The sequence below is a fragment of the Coturnix japonica genome, chromosome 4, assembly GCF_001577835.2.
Source record: "Coturnix japonica isolate 7356 chromosome 4, Coturnix japonica 2.1, whole genome shotgun sequence".
Lineage (NCBI taxonomy): Eukaryota > Metazoa > Chordata > Aves > Galliformes > Phasianidae > Coturnix > Coturnix japonica.
Genome location: NC_029519.1, coordinates 80,227,773 through 80,247,495, shown reverse-complemented (window position 1 = coordinate 80,247,495; position 19,723 = coordinate 80,227,773). Strand labels below are relative to the sequence as shown.

Genomic DNA, 19,723 nt, shown 5'->3' with positions numbered 1-19,723 from the left:
CAATTTTCACAGCACTTGCAAAATTTGAAGACTTTGATGTTCTCTGAATGCGGCTGCGATTGCTTGATGGTTCATAAGGCTCCTTGGGACAGAAGGGTAAATGCAGGCTGTCTTCTGTTACCACTCTTGGAAACTAAGCTTAACAAACACAACTTTACTCACTGTTAGGTGAGAATAATGAATAAGAAGCAATATGTAGAGCTTTTCAGCCTTGATGATCAGAGGAGAATCAGGCCAGGGTGCATGTACTTCTGTTCAAAGGGCAGAAAGGTATTCAGGACATCAAATGGCTCTTAGATGCTCAGAAGAGTACTTGGTTTCCTCAATGCGTACACAGCATTACGGCTTTACAGGCATTTCATGGATTAATCAAACAGAATAATTATCTCATGGTGAAGCGCTGATCCGGAATTAAAGTGATTAGTGTTTGGGTCTCAGCTCCAGAAGTTCTCACCCCTGGGGAAGTCGTATCAGTTCCTGCATCTCACCTTTCCACAAAGCGTCCTTGGCATGACTGGCTGTAGAACCCCAGTGAAGACTGAGAGAAAGACCATTCCAAAGGCTTTTTTGATATCTGCTATAATGCACTGACTTGGTCTAGTCATGATTTTTTGAAGGAAGATCTTCCATCTTAAGGGATATAAACCAAGCGTCTGTTATCCTCTAACTAATATCTACCAGTGAAGTATTATTTCCACAGATGCACCAGAGAATCATAGCATCATTTGAGTTGGAAGGGATCTATAAAGGTCATCTACTCCAAATCAAAGACATGCAGAGAAATTTCAGTACAATAACACATTTGATGGTACTATTATAATGTGTCTGTAGGCACAACATGTAGATTAGAAAAAAATCTGAAGCCAGTTTTTGGCCTAAGATCACTCTAACACAGAGGGGCATGGTAAGAAGAACTGCCCCATACAGGATTTCATGTCCATATGTTGAGGTCTCTCTGATTTTGGGTCCTTACATATGGCTGTTCTGTTTGTTTCCCCAGGTCACATCACAAAACCCAGGTCATTTAACCATCACAATAGACTGGTTTCTAATATGGATGCAAATCCCACAAGGTTTCAACCCAGCATTTTTCCACCAATCTCCAACTGCCTTGAAAATATAATTAACATCAGTTGTCTTTTGATTTTATCTCCATTTTCTCAGGTTGTAGGCTATTTGGGAGAGCACTGGGTACGTGCATGTGGGTATGCACACTGCCACGTGCAGCTACTTGCCTGCAGTTACCAACTTCTCAGTGCAGCTGCTTTTCTCAGGGCCTCCTCAGAGAACAAAATGTGGTGAAGAACCTTAGGGAAATCTTTATTCTTAACATCATGCAGTCACTGATAAAAGATTTTTGCTCCCATTGTATCTCGCTGATACAGGTGAGCTCAAATCAATGGAGCATCCAAGCTCAGTTAGGCTCTACGCTCCACATTCCCCAGTGTATTCTGACAAGCTGCTCTCATGGGGATTTCAAAGGTGATAAAATGGCCCTTGGAGTAAGGGAAAGATTCTTCCTTTCTGAACATAAACGTTAAAAGTTTTCTGAAAAACTGAATGATAAAACTCCCAAGAAAGAGATGGACATACATACTAAAAAAGAGACCAAGACAAGTCTTACCCTTGCTCAAGGCTAACTGCCACTCCAGGCTACGTCCACAGCTGTGTCTCTTTTCCATGTATTCTTCTGAAATTCTCCCCATTTGCTGTGGGATTTACATAAGACATTTTCTATGCAAAGGAAGGTCTTGGTGCATTGCAAGAGGTGCAGGCAGGCAGGTGAGCTGCATGGCTACACGACAGAGGGTGCAGACACACAAGAACGTGAGTTTTAAGAAAAACAATGACCCTAAGGGATAGGTTGAGCCCTGATCTGAATCAGAAAACTAGAACGTATGTTGCCAAAGGGTTGGAGAATTACATCCAAAAAAACCCACCAAGATGTTTTGGTCTTAAAGAACTTCCTTTTCAGTGGAAAACTGCTTGATACGAACTTGGACAGAAGTTTATAAGCCAGCCCATGCAGGGGTTCACCCCTCAACAACACCCTGCGATGGGATGCTGCAGCTCAAGACAGGAGGTACTGATGGGTGTTAAAAAAACAGAGCAGTATTCAAAGAATCACAGAATCACTAAGGTTGGAAAAGACCTCTAGGATCACCAAGTCTGACCCCAGTCCATCCCTACCATTCCCAGTGACCACATCCCTCAGTGCCACATCTCTTGAACATCTCCAGGGTCGGTGACTCTGCTACTCCCCAGGCAGCTGTGCCAGTGTCTGACCACTCTTTAGATGAAATGCTTCCTAATATCCAGCCTGCCCTTCCTCTGGCATAACTTGAGGCTCCTGCCTCTCATCCTATCATTATTTTTCTGAGAGTGCTGTTGCTTTAGAAACCACGAGACCCCTAAGATCTCTACTCAGAGGAGCTGTCCAACCTGAGAGCGCTGAGACACTCGGGATCCCAAGGTTTCCAATGAGAAAAAACAATGAGGTTTTAAAAACTAAGCTTTGAAATTTTCTTACCTGCACACTGCAAATGCAGACTCCCTAGGTTTGCCACTATGTAAATCTGAGCAGGAATATATGAGTGCCATTGCTGAAAAAAGTAGCCTGTGACAAGCAAATGTGACCAGAGAAAACAATGCCCAAGAAGACTATAGATACACCTACAGGATTCCTTTTGATATTCTTCCTGCAGTACATAAAATCCAAAATGGAATGCTTTGTAATCTGAATCAAGGTGCTCTGTGGTGAAACACTAAAATACAACCTGTTAAATGGTGCTATGACACTGCCAGCTGGCAATGGCTATTTCACAGCCACAGAGTGAAAAGCCATTCGGCCCAATGCTCCTTTCCAGTAGCCCATGAGAGTCAAGAAGCCTACGGCATCTGTATGACACAGGAACAGCATCCATTGCTGTGCTGGGTCTAACAGCTCACAGTACCTGCAACAGCAGAATGAGCCCAGTGGGAGCCAAGCAGAACAGAAAATACACGTAGTAAAACACAGTATGAAATTCATTTGAGTATATTCATGCACACACACACATGAATAGACCCGGAACACATTGCTAAGCATCCCACAGATTCAAAGAGAAGCATTTAGTCACCCATGAAAGCTACAAGTCACTTCAGTCTGGAACAGAGGTTATCACACCAGGTTTGCAAAAGAATTCAAGGAATTTCTGCATGAAACCATAAATTGGTCAAGTTTGTGAAGCCTGCAGTGTCAACAGGAACCTATGTGAAAGTTTTAAGGAAATACCAAACCGCATACACAAACTTCATCTCTAGACAGTGTGAATCTGCATACATAAAAGCCACAGCGACAAAAAGTGCTTTGCAAAAACCCCGTTTATATAAAAATCTCCTGATTTCAAACACGCAGCTCAATTTGCTACACAATCCTAGAAGAGCTTCAGTCACAAGAACTGCCCACAGCCTCCCTGCTGGATGCTGGTTTTTAACTCACTATCACACTGAGTAACATTACTTCTTATTTCATGACCTTTCTTCTTACTCCATGACCCTCCTGTCATCAAAAAGTCTCTGGTCTTTTTTCCTCCCTTCCTCCTTAACAAACCCATTCACCCAGATTATGCAACACCTGTGCCCAACTAATTTCAATCTAATTCTGGTTTGCACAACCAAGGAAATAAAATAGCCTTATGAAAAACCCTTTTCAAAACAGAGTAAATATTAACATCCAACTCTGTACAACTCTCAACATGAACTAAAAGTTCCAAAAATGACAGACTCGTTCAAGGAAAACACTGGACTCATGAAGGTTTGCATCAAATCAAAGCCTTAGAAAGCTTAGTTCATCATGATCAAACCTGAGGAAAACAGAATGGCTGCTGCAAGGCTGTGAGGTGTGAATCCATGAGACTGCTGCAAACTCTGTGCCTCCAAAGGCCGATGTTGTGCTCCAACAGCCCCTGATTCACATTCAAAGCACCACAGTCATGTTCACACTGTACCTTAACAGGGACGCTCATCCAACTGTTCACCTCCTCAATGCAATGGCCAAAGCTCTTCTGCTTGGTATCCAATCAGGACGATGATGGGCAGTATGCAATCAATCCTTATTAAGGCTGATGATTATCCTCGATGCGCCCTGGAAGATAAAAACACCTGGTTACTGGCTTGTGCCAAGCCAAACGAGCCAGCTCTCACAGATCAGCCACTTCAAGCAAATCGTGGTTTTTTTTATTGCCCCCAAAGGTTTCAACTTCATTGTGAATGATGGGGACTGTCTCATACAACAGATCCTGCAGGTATAAGAAATAACAAAGTCTGCCCAAGGTCTCCAGCTGCACGTTCCAGTGGAAGGTGACTTCCAGATTGTCTCTCTCTGCTGGCATCCCAGTAGAGATTCCATGATGGCATTCATGAGTAATTACCTGGGCTGTTCTCTGGTTCCATGATTCTATGAAATAAATCCACGGAGCTCTCGCACTACAAACAAGAAGTAAAGGCCTTACATTGCACCAGAGGAGGTTCAGGTTGGATATTAGGAAATATTTCTTCTCCAAAAGAGCAGTCAGGCATTGGCAAAGCTGCCCAGGGAGTGGTGGGGTCTGTGGAGATGGAGAAGGGTCTGTAGGACAAGGTGTGTGAGTTGATCTCCAATCTGAGGGAGCAGGTGAGTGGCTCTTTTGGAGCCGTGAGGATGTTAGTAAGGAGGAATGAAAACAAAAACGATTCCACTGAGCTGGTGGAAGAGACAAGTGGATTATTCCCTTGGCAACGAGTTTAATGGGACCTGGCTATTTTCTCAGCCATTCAGTTCTACATGCATTCAGTTTCTGTGTGGAGCTCTTCCCAGTTTTAAGATTTTGTTTTAAACCAGAGCTCACAATGCTTCCCACACATCTCAACACCAAACCAACCAACTGCGTTGTGACGAGGCCGGCTTGGTCTGAGATAGCTAAAAATCCTGTGCTGCTTTTATATTGATTTCACTGCTGTACATTGATTTAAAATGAGAAGAGAAAAAGGGTAACTTTGGGACTGCAAAGAGCAACAGTGAGATTAGAAGGATCAGTCGTGTCTGCAGAGTCTTATTACAAGTAATTTATATGCAAGCAAAAAAAAACCTATTCCCTGTTTTCCTAGGAAAACGCCAAATTCCATCGTGATTTACACGCTTTGCAAATCTCATTGACTTCAGAGGGAGTGCCTGCGGTATAAATCACCCGACTGCAGCCTCCCAGCAATGTGGAGTAATCCCCTCGTATTTCACCTTCCACAAATCCTATCTCCAAACAGGTGCCACCACTTACACCCCGTGTGCCCAGCCCCAGCCCTGCAGCATAAGGCCAGCTTAGCAGACCTCAGCTCCCCTGTAACACAGGACTGCAGTTGGCATTTGCTCTCAGATGGGACGAAGCGATTGTTGCCAACAATAGGGGAAATACTACACATAGAGAACATAGGGAAGAAGGTGAGGAAAGTACCATTGATTTGAGTACAGGGGAAAAATACCTACACCATTCCTGAGGTGATACATGAGACCAGAAACACTGAAGCTTTTTGGAATGGTGTATTTAAAACAGCTATGGAAAAAGGATCAATGCTCGAGCAGTTTAACCATGGAAGATAAACCGTTCCCTCAGACCCAAACTAGAAGGGTTTTCCCCCAGTTATAGCTGTGGTCCATTAACCCATATTCCCTCCCCACGTAAGCCTGAGCTGTTTCACAGACTCTCACAGCTCCGATGTTCTATTTTAAATGGGCAATTTTGACACATTAAAGCTAAGCAGTTACACTTTTATTACCCTATTATACAGCACCGTGACAGATTTCCCTAAAGAGCTGATGGTAAATCACAGCCCAATTACGGGTGGGTAAACTAATGAGAACAAGAGAGAAATACATGGGGAAAAGCCACAATGACTTCACGATGAGACCTCACCCATGATACAGGGCTTTGTGGGGCAGCACCCACCATTCAACGACCCATGAGTTTTCACTATATTTCTGGACAAGGTTTGATTTTTCAGCCTCTATAGCCCAGAAGTTGCCCCAAACAACTGATACAACTGAGGGCATCTGAGTTGAACACCTCCCATCAATGTCATCTGGCTTTCCCAGTTCAACCCAGTCAAAATGGGCTTGGGATTAATAGTGGGTAACAAGTTGGAAGCAAGATTAACCCTTGAAGGCCAATGTGTCCCAGGAGAGCAGGTCAGACCCAACCCACTCCTCTGCACAAAGGCTTGGAACCCACTGGCCTCTCTGCTTCCATCACTATAATAATTACTTTAATTTGCAGCTTCCTGATTTTGGCAGAGAAAGTCTTAAAAGCCCAATTAAGAACAATTAAACACAAGAATGAAGTGAAATAAGGCGCCAAAAAGGGCTGATGTCTGCTCCTCTACCCTTAAATAGGATGACAGATTAAAAACTGGGGATGGTCCTCTATCTCAGGACTCCTCACAGGTTTCATTTTAGATATTCCTCGGCCCTTGTTATTGCCTGGCACCTTGTTTGCTCATGCTCTGTCTTAAGCTGCCAACCACAAATTAAACACTTCGGTTAAAACTAGACACGCGATGCTCATCTTGCACCTTTAATACTCAGTCACTAGAAACCCAACATCTGTTTTGCTTTGAGGCTTTCAACAGTGACTCAATGTTATCTACAGTTTTGGACTGCAGTAGATAAGCGTTCCAGTGGCTTTTCCCTCCCCCTAGCAACAAGGCTGCTTGCTTTTCAGATGCAAGAATCAGTCTCAAACACATGTCAGAGGCAAAGCTACTCAGGTCTGAAACAAGCTGAGGAGGAAGCATCCAACTCAGTTTTTTTTTCCAGCTAAGGATAGAGCTTGTAAAGGGGGTTACAGAGCTCCTGCTCCATTTACAGTAATCACAATAAATGTGCTGCAATTAAAGTGACTCTGAGCATGAGCCCCCCCAGCCTGCAGGCAGACCTGGAGGGTTAGCTGTGACTTTAACCTTTGTTGCCTTACTCAGGGGGTAATGAAGCACCACGCATCTCCACCTGCAGCAAAGCACCTAAAGTGGATGCAGAGCCTTAGAGAGAGAGAAAAAAACAACACTAAAAGACACAGCAGCAGGAAACAGCCCCGCACCCAGGGACCCAATTAACTCGCCAATGGAAACCACCCACATCCTATTAACATGGGAGATGCTGTGCAGGCACAAAGTCACGAATGCCTGGGGAAAAGACTTCAAGGGGAACGTCCTTAGAGGTGTGTGCAAGGGAAGAGCCTGGACACAACAACCCCTTGTCTTGCTGGGAGGGATCTGTGAAGCATCACAGCAAGCTGTCGCATCGACCATGGACAGCCACTTCCCTCCCATTTGTCAAGGGCTAATGAGCAGACTCCCCTCTAACCAGCAGATTGGGAAACGAATGATAGATTAATTTAAGGTTGGGAAAGATCTCTAAGATCATCAAGTGCAATCATCAACCCATCACCACTATGCCCACTAAACCATGTCCCCAAAGTGTGGATTTGAAATGTGTTTCCCTCAGCCACCATTGGCTTTGTGAGGCTTCAGCAGCTCCCGTATTAGATATGGTCACACCACACCCAAAGGGTTTTATGATCCACGTCACCTTCCGCAGGCAGATAAGTGGCACTGCCTTTTAGGATGCAGATACCAACCAGTGAACACCTCTGGGTGATGGAAATTCAAAAGGCAGCATCGATCCCCAGCTCTCAGCTTTTCCATATTCAGCTCCTAAAGACTAGTATGGACCTGATGCTGTTAGAATGAGCATGGCAGACCAGATCTAAGACCCATCAATTCATTTTCAGTACTAGAGGCCTAAACTGGATAGAGCCCAGTGCAGGGCCACCAAGGTGCTGCAGGGTCTGGAGTAGCTCTGCTGCAAGGGAAGCCCAGTCATGGCCACAAATCCCTGCAGGGAGGTACAAGGGGATGGGGCTGGGCTCATCTCATGCCCAGATATATTGGGCACAATCTGGAGCCATCCACATAAGATTCCAACACATACTACATCCTACAGCAACTTGCACAGCTCACCCCACTGCATGGAGATGGTGGCGTGTAAGGGAAGATGCTACAGAGACAGCAACATCAGCTCAAGTCTGACAATGCCTGCAACCCAAAGCTCCCCTGAGCTCTCACCTCGGGTTCCAGTGTTCATACACACTGATACAAACAAGCACTGCCATACAAATCTTCCAGACTCAAACTCTGCTCCTCATTAGTACTCGGCGGGCAAAGAAGCAGAAGAACTGGTTTGAAAAGGGAAAAGGAAAGAAAATACAGATGACTCTTGATAACACGTCTAATTAATAAAGCACAAACCCGACAGGCTGGTTTAGTCTGTGCATCCCATCTGCTTTGACTTCAGTCACGATGTTTCCCATATCCACAAGCACCCTGTTCCATACGGATATTCTCGCATGCTGACAAGCTGACGGCGTGCCTTCAGCACCCGGGCACATATGTTCCCCTATGGCATCACCACAAACCCTTATGTTCTTATAGGAAGAAGGGATGAACAACTGAAGATACCACTGTCCTGTGTGCAAAGGATGGTCCCCCAAAGCCTACAAACACAATATTTCTATCTGAGTTTGCCATAACTCTTCACAGCCAGCTGCTCTCCATGGCCCTAGATAAGTGCTTATCTTCCTGGAGGGCCATAACCTCATAAATGCTGACATTATTTACTCTGTCGCGCTTTAAGTGACTTTGCAATCAACTCAAATGAAGTGCTGGAGTAAAGGATGATTTATAATGATTTATTTGTGGAGTAGCTGTACCTCCCTATGGTCAGCACTTAGAGTTACAACTCCCGAAGGTCAGTTTTAGACAAGGGCTTCAACTCTGAGTCTTCCCAGTGCTCCACCTTGAAATGAATGGCAGAGAAGACACAAAGCACAGAGTCCCACCAGCATGAAGAGCCCATACACTCCCACAAACACATGCCTTATGATTTTACGATACTTTGCCCTAAAAGTCTCAACAAAAACGAAAAGATGAGTAACAATACCAAGGAAGCAGGACACCTCATTGAGGCACAGGTTGGTGGAGGAGGCAAGGACAAGATGTGAGCTGGAGAACACCAAACATCAGCAGTAACACAATTAAGCTGCTCTGCAACTTGAAAGGAAATGGAAAGGAGGTCAGGAGGAGGTGCAGTCAGCTCAACATCACGATTACAGCAAGTGTGCTGACATCCAGGCAGGCCATGAGAAACACGCATAAATAAGTGCAGTAAATGGGGAGTTCTGTATAAAAGCACCACCCGTGCTCCCCCTGAAAAAGGGCAAGAGCAAGAAAATTGCTGTGTCCCATTCCTGCTTGTTGAGAGGTTTTACATCTGTAAGTTCTGAGACTTAGAATCATAGAATGGCTTGGGTTGGAAAGGACCTCAAGGATCATCAAGCTCCAATCCCCAACTTAACATCTGAGAATGGCTCGCCAAGAGCATAGGGAACAGAAAACCCGCCCCTCAAACTTCGGTTTTCCTCAGGTTAATAAGATGCAGGGTTTCATTGTTACAAATGGATTTAATGAAAGCAAATCTTCCAACAATGTTAAAAGCTCAAGAGGCAGAGAGGATACAGTCAATGCCAGCTAAGCTTCTACTGCATGACAATGCACATGGGTACAAGAGTTTAAGCAGATTTCGCTGACTACTCTGAGCTGGCACAGGGGGGAACCAGGGCAGCAGTCAGTGCTTTGGAATAGGCACAGAAACAAGTTTCCACGGGAGCTTGTTTCTTTAAAGTCAGACGTATTAGATCATCCTGTCCCCTAGAGTATGTTGTTTCCTAATGTTCTGCCCAGACCGATTTCAAATGTCAAAAGTAATGTGGGTTTTCTTGCTTCTTTTTCATTTTTTTTTGGGGGGGGGGTTTGCTTTTTAACTACCTTTTGTCCCTACAGAGCCTGTCAAGGATGTGAATTTTAAGCTCTGCTCTGTCTTTCACATTAAAAATGCAATTATCAGGGCAGCCTGACTGCAGCATCTCCTGTCACACAGATTCAGCAGGAGGCTGGAAGAACAGCTTGCTTTTCAAATGGAGTTAGAAAAATTAATACAAGTCTTTCAGAGCTCAGTGTTCACACGCCAATAAAATGCAGGAAAGGCATGTGCAGCCTCTAGGGAAAAGCATCCCTTACAGAAAGCCATCCATGTGGTCTTAAAAAGCACATGATGCAAGGCCCTCGAGAAGTACTTACCCTGAAACGCTCACTACTTTTAAAACAGGCTCCTTCCTCTTGCTTTTCAATCTTCTCGCCCAGTTAGTGAAGTAAAATCTTAGCTACATAAAGGAGATTTTTAGACTCACGTCTCCTCCGGACACAGAACTTCTTGTTCAAATGGATGCAAGAGGTGTTTGACTGAGGAAAGTCGTGGGACAGATGATTAAAGTAGCTTCAGCTCCTCTTCCTGGATATGAAGGCTGTAAGCATCTTGCAGGATTTAGCTCTTGGATAACCCCAAGTGCAAATTACCACTACAAGCTGGAAACATCTGGATCTAAATAGTTAAACAAGATAGCGCTGTTGGGTCACATCTGGTTTCCACATTTTCTACCAAAAGGACATAAAGTCAAGCAGTTGGGGCACCCATCAGGGTCACGTGTTTTGCTGCAGCTCACTCAGAGCCCCTTCACTTAGGATATCCAAAGGATGAAACCAGGAGAGCTCCCTTCCCCAGCTCCCCATGCCCAGGCTGTCTCACCCTGTGCCAGACATGGTCCAACACATACAGGATGGATGGAACAATAAAGCAATCTTTCCAAAGCTAAAACGCCTCAATCTTACTCCAGCTCACCTCTGCCACGTGACGGCTCATCAGCTCTTCACACACCTTAATTTCCTCTTGACAGTAGGGCAATAACACTGAGTATTAACTAATGAAGCAGTGACGGTGTGCCTGAACTCCACCAAACCCCTTCCCCATTTCTAAATATGAGAACACCCGACTCTGATGAGACAGGGCTTGACCCCCAGTTATTAAGCAGAAAGTGCAAATATTAAGCACAAATATCAACGGTGAAATAGGCTCAGCTGGTGGCAAGAGGAGGTCACAGCACAGGCGTAAATCACTGAAATCAGCCACGTCTGGCCTTCAAGAATGACAAGGTTTAGCATCTTATTATTAATAATGAATCCTCTGCAGTACATTGTCTGCTAGGAAGAAAGAAAAAAAAAAATAGAAGTGTTGCTTTTTCAGCTGCCCATTATATAAATGGAACTGAATGAGCCCCACTTCAGAATAAGTAAATCTCTTTCATATCAAGCATTAGGCGGCTCGAGTGGGAAGCAGCGGCGTCGTTAGGCATTAGGCATCTTCTCCAAGGAAGAGATGTGAGGCTCAGTATATTTCAAAAACCAGCACTCCAGCAACCAGAAAAGCACAAATTCACTTTTAATTTTGCATCCTTCCCTCCCCAGACAAACAAGCAGATTCATCTGACCCAGAAGGAATATTTATTCCAGCCCCTTCCCGGGCACAAAAGACTGCAAACAAGGCAGGCATCAATAAATGGAAGCATAGTAGCAAGGGCAGGAGAGTTCATGGAAGAGAGCTCATAGAAGGGAATATTAAGGATTTTCAGCTCCTCTGTTTGAAGCCAGGGAAGACTTGACAACTAGGCACCTTTGCACTTGAAGGTGCTAAGAAACAAAGGAAAACTATAAGTGGAAGAATGAAGTGAGCAAGCGCTCAACACAAGCGTGATATTTTGTGAACACAAAGTATGGAATAGGTTCTTGAAATCAAAGGAGAATGGGCAAAGAAAGGGCCAGATGGGTACTGCCAAACTTTCTGCCTGTAAGTACCTCATTACAAGATCATCTTTTGGCTTTTGGCCATGGATACATGCTCAAGAACTCAATGGAGAGGCAGGATCCAAGAACAGCTCAGAGCTGGGAGGTTAAAAATGAATGAAAATGGATCCACAGCATCTTCAGTGGTCCCACCTGCAGACCTGGAGTTCAAGACAGAGCGAGGAAGAAGGAGGTTTGGCAGCTGGAGCAATGAGGGAAGGAGATGATTCAAAACCAGGAATTTCTAAGCTAGGTCCAAATTAGGACAGATCAAACCTGTGCTCAGAAATGCTATTTCAGCAGCTCCCATTCCTTCAGCAGGCTGGACAGCTCATAGAATCGTGGAATGGCCTGGGTTGAAAAAGAACACAATGATCATCTAGTTTCAATCCCGCTGCTATGTGCAGGGTGTCCAGGGACAGCTTCAGTGAGGGTGCTAACAGAGGATGAAGTGACATGGGCAGTATCACCTATAAGATGGAATCAGGCACAGCCACCGCTGGCGTAGCACAGTTAACCTGAGAAGATCTTTCTGTGTCGGATGCAAATAGGGAAAAGACCTCCATGTATCAATTAAATCTGCTTCTTGGGTAATGTCCATGTTTTTCATTAGTTACTGCATTGCCTTAATGAAGAGCAGAGCAAGAAAAACTCAATACAAAATATAAAGAGGCCATCTCAGCCTGGCACAGGCTGCCCAGTGAAGCTATGGATGCCCCATCCTTGAAGGCATTCAAGACCAGGTTGGGTGGAGCCTTGGGCAGCCTGATCTGGTGGTTGGCAGCCCTGTCCACAGTACAATGGATAGAACTAGATGACTTTTGTGGTCCCTTCCAAGCTAAGTCATTTTGTGATTCTATGGGACAGTCGTGCTGCCTCAACTACTAGAGAGACAAGGGGGAGATAACATAACCTTAGAAAATATTTTAACCTCAGAAACCAAAGCTCATCAACTGTTTTCCAGCTATCAGTGCCTAACAACAAGCCCCCCCCCACTGACCAAGGCTCCTGCCTCATTCCCAACCTGCCACCTGAATGAAAATGCAAATTCTACATGGCGACTGGGATTAAAAACATCTCTCTGTCTGTAACTAAATAGGTTTAAAGTCCCCTCAAGAGAAAATCTTGAGGATTATCCGTGCTTTCCAATATATTATTCATTCCCAACTCATTTCTATTCATCTCACATTCATCACTCAGGCTCGGGGTTTGTGGCGTTCCAGGGGGTGGATGTGAAGTTGCAGAGGGGACATCACTTGGCCATGTCACTCCTTCCTTCACCTTCTCCATGGGTCTAGGGTTGAGTAAACTGAAAACCTTCCCCACTTCCCCTTGGGTCACATCATCAGTTATCACAATATCGCTGCTTATCAGAAAGCCCACAAGGACAAGATTGCTGTTTTAGAGGGTGAGCTAAGAGATGCCCGGCTACGTGCAAGCCATTGCTGTGATTAATAGCAGGACTTCAGGCTGGTGTAATGCACATCGAGGCCAGGAACAGATTTCCTGGCTGCAGAAAGCTCTCTATCATGAACTATGACGTAATTTACTAACACAAATTAGTAATGGCACCCCTCAGCCAGCTGCAATTTGTGAATGAAGTGTTTGAAATTCCCAGAGTACGAATCAAGACACTGACTCTGAACAGCAGGATCTCAAGCAAGGGATGGACCCCACACAAATGCAGAAAGGAGGATCCCTTTGCAAGCACCGTGAGGCTCATCACACAGCCCCATCATGGAATTGCAGCTGTTATCAGTGTTCCCAAGGGCAGCGATATCCCAAAAAGCCCCAAAGCTACCCACGTTCCTTCCAGCCCATCCCATACACATCACCACTGATTGCTGCTCTTCCCACTAAAGGTAAAGATGAGATTGTGTGCACACACCAGGCTGCATGCTGCAAAGAAATTAGAAAAACTGGATGCTGGGGATGCTTGATACAAGCCTAGGGAACCCTCTCCGTGTTACCTGTAGTCAGGAGAACCTAATTCCTTGCACAAGCACTCAGTGAGGGCGAGCATATGGGCAAACCCCAGAGACCTCCAACCTTTTACAGCAGAGCCATGTGCCCCAGGAACCTCAGCTGGCCCCAGGGCAAGGTCACTGCCAGCGGGGTGGAGACCAGACTGAGCTAAACCCCTGGGCTTGAGATCATCCCGACAATCCTGACTCTGAGAGGCTGTTTCGAAACAGCAGGCGTGATATGGGAAGGCAGCCACCAAAAAGAAGAGGCACTCTGAGCTGCAGTACAACCCAGTGCTGATTGATTCACTGCTCATACCTCCACCAAGGCTTCCTGTCACCTATTACTTCATGAGGATACACAGAGCCCACAAGCTTGAACACGTCAAACTCTCCTTTTGAGAATGGTGTGCTGCCGCAGCTCCTCTGCGCCTCTCTAATCTGACCTCTAAAGTAAATAGATAAAAGGGCGTTAGAGTGGCAAATGTTTAAGTCCCCCAAGTTACGAATATGGGTCTTAACACTCCTCAGTACCCATTCGAACTAAAAGAGAGGGATTTAAATTAGATGTTAGGGGGAAATATTTCAATCAGAGGGCAGACACTGCTGCCCTAAGAGCTGTGCGTGCCCTATCCCTGGAGACACCCAAGGCCATGGATCTCATGGGGGGCAACCAGCCCTAAGTATGTGTTGGTTGGGCTTTAAAGTCCCATCCAACCCAACCATACCGTGATTCTGTGACCTCAGCTGCAGCACATCCCATGGCTGTTGGGGTTCTTAGGCATCTCCCATTCCAACTAGGGATGCAGGATGAGGATCTGCACTCACTACCCGCAGTGACAACAATGAACCTACCAGCACAGAGTGGTGTTATTCATCTTGTGCTTCACGGGTCAACGCAGTGGAAAGTCAGGAAGGATGCCTGCACCTCCCCTTTGTCAAACACAGGCAAATTTCAGGGGAAGGAATTTGACAAGCAAATGAAAAGAGATCAGGGCTGTCTAACCAGAAGACACAGGAACGTGGTTCTCCCTTCCCATATATGCCCTCAGCTCCACCTCCTGCTCCCTCCCACCTGCAGTGTCTACCTTTGGTCTTGCATACAGGATCTAATTTTGCTTTAGAGATGGCGTGGTACAACCTGACTCATGCAGGAGGCAGAGGTTACACTCTCATCAACTGTTCTAAAGCTGTAGAACGCTTGTGTTCCATCTCGGGCCCAAATTAACATTAATTGCTGCACACAAAATGGAGCTGCTTCAACAGGAGGAAATTAGGACAACAAATTATCCTGGAATAGAGAGGACTTGATGCTTAAGGACCAACCTGTCTGCACACAGAATAAAAGGGCACTGCAGCCAGACAGGTTGGAAACAAGCTGTCCCCACCACCCTTTCAACCTCAGCATTTGTTACAGTAGCCACCAGGGCTTCCTACACTGAAACCCAACCCACGCTCACTAGTTTCGAGTTTTGCTATCAAAACTGCAGCCACAGTAAACACAAAGGTCTCCTATGTGTAAACCAGGCCAGCAGAGCTGATGACCATTGATGACAGCTTTGGGTCAGGGCAGGGATCACAAGCCATCCTCGCCACGTGGGTTTCTGTGATCACACTCTGGTTGCTGCCACAGCTCCAAAGCCACAAACGCAGCTCATTCATTCACAGCCAGCTCTCATTGCTCAACATAAACACAGGCTGTGCTGCAGTGAAACCAGCACGCTGCTCAGCACACACCAACGAGCAGGCAGGCATCCATAGGCAGGCAGAGATTTGGAGTTGCCCACGCTGAGCTTAGCACCATCAGCACCACTGTGATATGGACACGTTAAGTGGACAGTCACAACAACCCCATGCAGTGTTATAGGTGAGGGGCAGAGCAGCTGGGAAGCTGTATGGAAGATAAGGATCAGTTGGTGCTGATGCTGAGTATGATGAGCTAACAGTGTGCTCAAGAAGGTCGATGGCATCCTGGATTGGATGAGAGGAAATGGTCTCAAGTTGTACCATGGGAGATTCAGGCTGGATATTAGGGAATATTTCTGCTCCTAAGAGAGGTATTCACAAACCATGCGGATGTGACATAGGGGGAATGATGGGGATGCATTGAGGTTGATGATCTTAGAGGTCTTTTCTGATCTTAATTATTTTGTATCAAACCAGAGAGGCAGTCCCAATGCAGCCAGGCTACAAAGCACCAAAAAAAACACTCTGCTGCCAAAAAAATACATATATCCAACCTAACAACCCACATTGATATTCAATATGAGACATATGGTGTTCATCAAGGCATTCAGGAGCACGCTGGGTGCACAGCTGAAATGCAAGGTCTCTGATAGAGACCTCACTGTGGCCTTCCAGTACTTGAATGGAGTGTTTAAACAGGAGGGGGAATGGCTGTTTACAAGGGTGGATGGTGATAGGACAAGGGGGAATGGTTTTAAACTGAGAAGGTGGAGGTTTAGGTTGGATCTTAGGAGGAAGTTTTTCACTCAGAGGGTGGTGATGCACTGGAACAGGTTGCCCAAGGAGGCTGTGGGTGCCCCATCCCNGCAGGCATTAAATGGAACAAGGAGGCTGTGGATGCCCCATCCCTGCAGGCATTCAAGGCCAGGCTGGATGTGGCTCTGGGCAGCCTGGTCTGCTGGTTGGTGACCCTGCACACAGCAGGGCGTTGAAACCAGATGATCATTGTGGTCCTTTTCAGCCCAGGCCATTCTATGATTCTATGAAAGAAGCTGCCTGGAACAGTAAGGATATGCAACCTCAGGAGTGATGGCTGAGCAGATGCGTGACACGGCACATGCTGTGTTTGAGAAGTGGGTTTCCAGTGGCTTTATGGGTTTATTGAAAGGAAAAGACTTGGGAAGAAAGTCATTCCCTGTCAGAGAAATAGAAAGCACAGCTGGTTCAGAACAAGCTCTTGCAATACCTGGGAGCAGCTGTTTCTTAGGAAGACGCAAGAAATCACTCCAGACAGCCAGAGAACCGTTTACTTATCAGGAAATCTCTTCCTAATCCCTGCATAAAGTGATTAAACACAATGGCACATACCCCATATATTAAATATTAATCCTTCCTAATGTGGCTGCCGATGTTCTGGTTATCCAGCTCAGGTATGGAATGCTCACAGCGTGCAATCCCTTTTCCATCCCTAACCACATAAATCCAACACAGAAACCCCAGCGCAAGGCAGCAGAAAGATTTTGTGACCCAATTAGAGAACAAGGTTTCTATCTGCTGCTATTCCCTGAGCTTTGCAGAGACTTCGGATGGCCCCCAAAACAGCCCAGCAGCAGGGAAGGAGTTAAGAGCATAGAGATGAATCAGCCCCCTGCCATAAACACAGACATTTCCTACCTCTTAGCTCTAGTGCTTCTTTCCTGTCCGCAGGCTTCCGAGATGCTTGTGTACCTGGTCACATTCAAATGATTTCCACCGCAACAGGAAAGAGAGGCATTCGGTTTATTTTAAGAGGAAAACCCGATTTGTGAATGAGACCAGAAAACGGCCATAAAGGCCAACCTCCCTCCCATCCAGCACCAATACGGAGGTGTCAGGCAGGAGCTGGTGCATCTGCTTTACTAACCGCAGCTCTGGCGAAGCATACGGGCACTGCGTTCTGGCCAGAAAGCACGAACAAAGTGTTACCATGGGGAGAAAAATAGAAAAATAAAGGTATTCTGCCCAGCGCCGCATTGAATTGCGGCAATTCCATAGTGACTCCGTGGGGTTTCAAACCTATCTGGGAGACGAGCAGCATACAAAACCCTGCAGCTCCCACACTTGCTGCACAGCCATCGCCCAGCACTTTGCATGCAAAGCAAAGTGGCTGCCATGGATCAGTCCATACACTGCTGACCTGGGATCCCCTTCCTGCTGCAGAGCTCAGCCCCTAAAAAGCAAAGAGGGGCTGAGAGGGATGGACAAGCAGAGACATGGAGAGAAGGATTTCAGAACGCTCTTCCAATGAGGATGTTAACGTTGGATGCGGCCCAAAGGCACGGAGCTGCACAAAGCATCAGTTATGTGAGGGTGACATTTCAGAAAAGCAGAGCCATGTATCCTATTAGCTCGAAAACAATACAAGCAGATCAATGCCAGGACAGCGGTGTCCCTGGAAACATCTCTTTTCTCTAACACCAAGCAGAAGCTCTGGAACAGCCCCCAAAGCTTCCCACACTATGATACCACCCCACCCCAAAGGACAGAGCACAGCAACACCCATTTCTTTGCCAGCCAGTCCAGAAAGCAAATCCCCAAACCTTTTCAAGGCACACGGGGAGCTTCCCATCAGCCACGGGCACACACACAGAGGATGAGTAATATTTGAACTGAACTGAGAGCGATCTGCAAACGCCCCGAGTAAATTCCTGAGGCTCTCAGAACCCCATCCCTCCTCCTTACGAAACGGCCCAGCTGGAACCTCACGGCTCTCATTTTTTAATCTCATTTCTCCCCTCATCCAGACACAGGGCTGGGTTGCCTTTAGATCTTAGAGTCTGTATTCAGCAGGGGGAAGAGATATTAACGATGATCATTGAAAAGCCTGTTTTCCTTCTTGTTACGTTCTCTGCCCTCGGTGGCATTGGAGAGATGAGCAAAGGTTGGTTGGGGGGAGAGCAGCACAGCTTGGCCCTCCTGTAGGGTCATGAAGAGCTCTCTGTAGGGTCAATGGAGCTCTCTTATGATAAGACCCAACCCTGCATCATCTCCAACACCTCCATGGACACTCTGCCATCCCATTCCAGTCCATCACATCTATTTGAAAGCAGAAACCATCCCCACAACCCAACCCGATTCAACACCCCCAAGTGTGAGCCCCAACTCAAGGCTGTCGCTTCTCGACCCACCCCAAAAAGTTTAGGGCTCCCTTTAAAGCCAGCCCAGGAGCACGGAACGATGAGGCCCTCTCTGTAGGGTCAATGGAGCTCTCCCATCATCGGACCCAACCCTGCACCATCTCCAACACCTCCATGGACACTCCGCCATCCCATTCCAATCCATCACATCTATTTCAAAGCAGAAACCATCCCCACAACGGCTCACTCAAGGCTTCTCGACCCACCCCAAAAAAAGTTTAGGGCTCTGTTTAAAGCGAGCTCAGGAGCACGGAACGATGAGGCCAAAGTTCACATTAAGAAGGGGAAAGGACCCTGCTGTGGAACACACACACATATATACACACATATACACATACACAGTCGCTTACCTGCAGGCTCGGGGCCGGGCCCGCCGCTCTCTCCCTCACTCCCCGCCTCTTTCGCCGCCGCCCAACGGCTCCGTTGCGAGGCCGCGACGGCCGGGATCATGGACGGAAGGAAGGGAAGGGATATAGGGATTAAAGGGACCCGGTGTCTGTCCGACACCGCCTCTCAGAGCCCCGTTGTGGGGCTGCCGACCCTCAGCGGCTCCCCCGCTGCCTCCCGCCCGCTCCCACCGCCGCCATGGTGCGGCTCCATGCAGGGCGCGCACCCTGACAGGGGCGGGCTGAGGGGAGGAGCTATGGGGGAGGAGGAGGGATTAGTGGGCGGGATCAATGGGATTGATGGGATCCACGGGCACTAATTAGGGGGGTTCTGAGCGCTAATTGCAATGAGCCCAGCTGATTATGCTCCCACCAGAGCTTGGGTCTTTAAAGGACCTTTATACATCCTCCTTCATCACGGTACGGGGATAGTTAAGACTCACAGAGGTTGGAAGGGACCTCTGGTGTTCCAAGCTCTTGCTAAAGCAGCGATATATAATATATACACCCTATATAGGGTGGCACACCAAAGCGTGCAGATGGATTTAGGAATAGAGGAGAAGAAGAAGAATCTGCCTCTCGTGTTCGGATTCGCATCGCGCTGCTGCCACCTGCCGGCTCCTGCATGGGGAGCCTGTAAACAAGAGGGGAATCAGGGCAGATAACAGCGGGACGAGGGGAAATGGGTTTAAGTTGAAAGGGGGTAGATTGA

General features: G+C 46.7%; 1 protein-coding gene across 1 annotated transcript in view; it reads right to left on the bottom strand.

Moving 5' to 3' along the window:
* The window catches only part of PTPRA (protein tyrosine phosphatase receptor type A), a 77,289-nt gene extending 58,030 nt beyond the window's left edge, over positions 1-19,259 (bottom strand). Inside the window, 2 exon segments of the mRNA XM_032444355.1 lie at positions 3,990-4,126; positions 18,976-19,259. The gene's annotated coding sequence lies outside the window, so the exon portion shown is untranslated.
* Between the last annotated feature and the right edge of the window lie 464 nt (positions 19,260-19,723).